The sequence below is a fragment of the Nematolebias whitei genome, chromosome 23, assembly GCF_014905685.2.
Source record: "Nematolebias whitei isolate Nwh7 chromosome 23, NemWhi1, whole genome shotgun sequence".
Taxonomy (NCBI): Eukaryota; Metazoa; Chordata; class Actinopteri; order Cyprinodontiformes; family Rivulidae; genus Nematolebias; species Nematolebias whitei.
In genome coordinates, this window is record NC_056520.1 from 2,166,179 (window position 1) to 2,166,612 (window position 434).

The window sequence follows — 434 nt, forward strand, 5'->3', positions numbered from 1 at the left end:
CAGTCTACACTGATGCAAACCAGTATACACTCATAGCACAAACCAGTATACACTCATAGCACAAACCAGTCTACACTGATACAACTTTAAATAAGGTGAATATGAGCACAAACCAACCATCATCCATCCATCATCCATCCAACCATTTGTCTATCATTCATCTATCCATCTAACCATCCATTATCCTTCCATCCAACAAACTATTCATCCATCCATCATCCATCAATTCAACCATCCATCCAACCATCTATCCATCCGTCCATCCATTAATCCATCCGACCATAATCCATCCATCATCCATACATACATTCATACATCCATACATCCAACAAACTATTCATCCATCCAGTCATCCATCCATCATCCATCAATTCCACCATCCATCCATTAATCCATCAACCATCCATCCATCCATCCATCCATCCAACCAACCA

The 434-nt window shown here is 40.3% G+C and overlaps 1 protein-coding gene across 1 annotated transcript in view; it reads right to left on the reverse strand.

Annotated features, from left to right (window-relative positions):
- Positions 1 to 434, reverse strand: part of kcnh3 (potassium voltage-gated channel, subfamily H (eag-related), member 3) — a 37,022-nt gene that overhangs the window by 24,723 nt on the left and 11,865 nt on the right. The window lies entirely within an intron of this gene.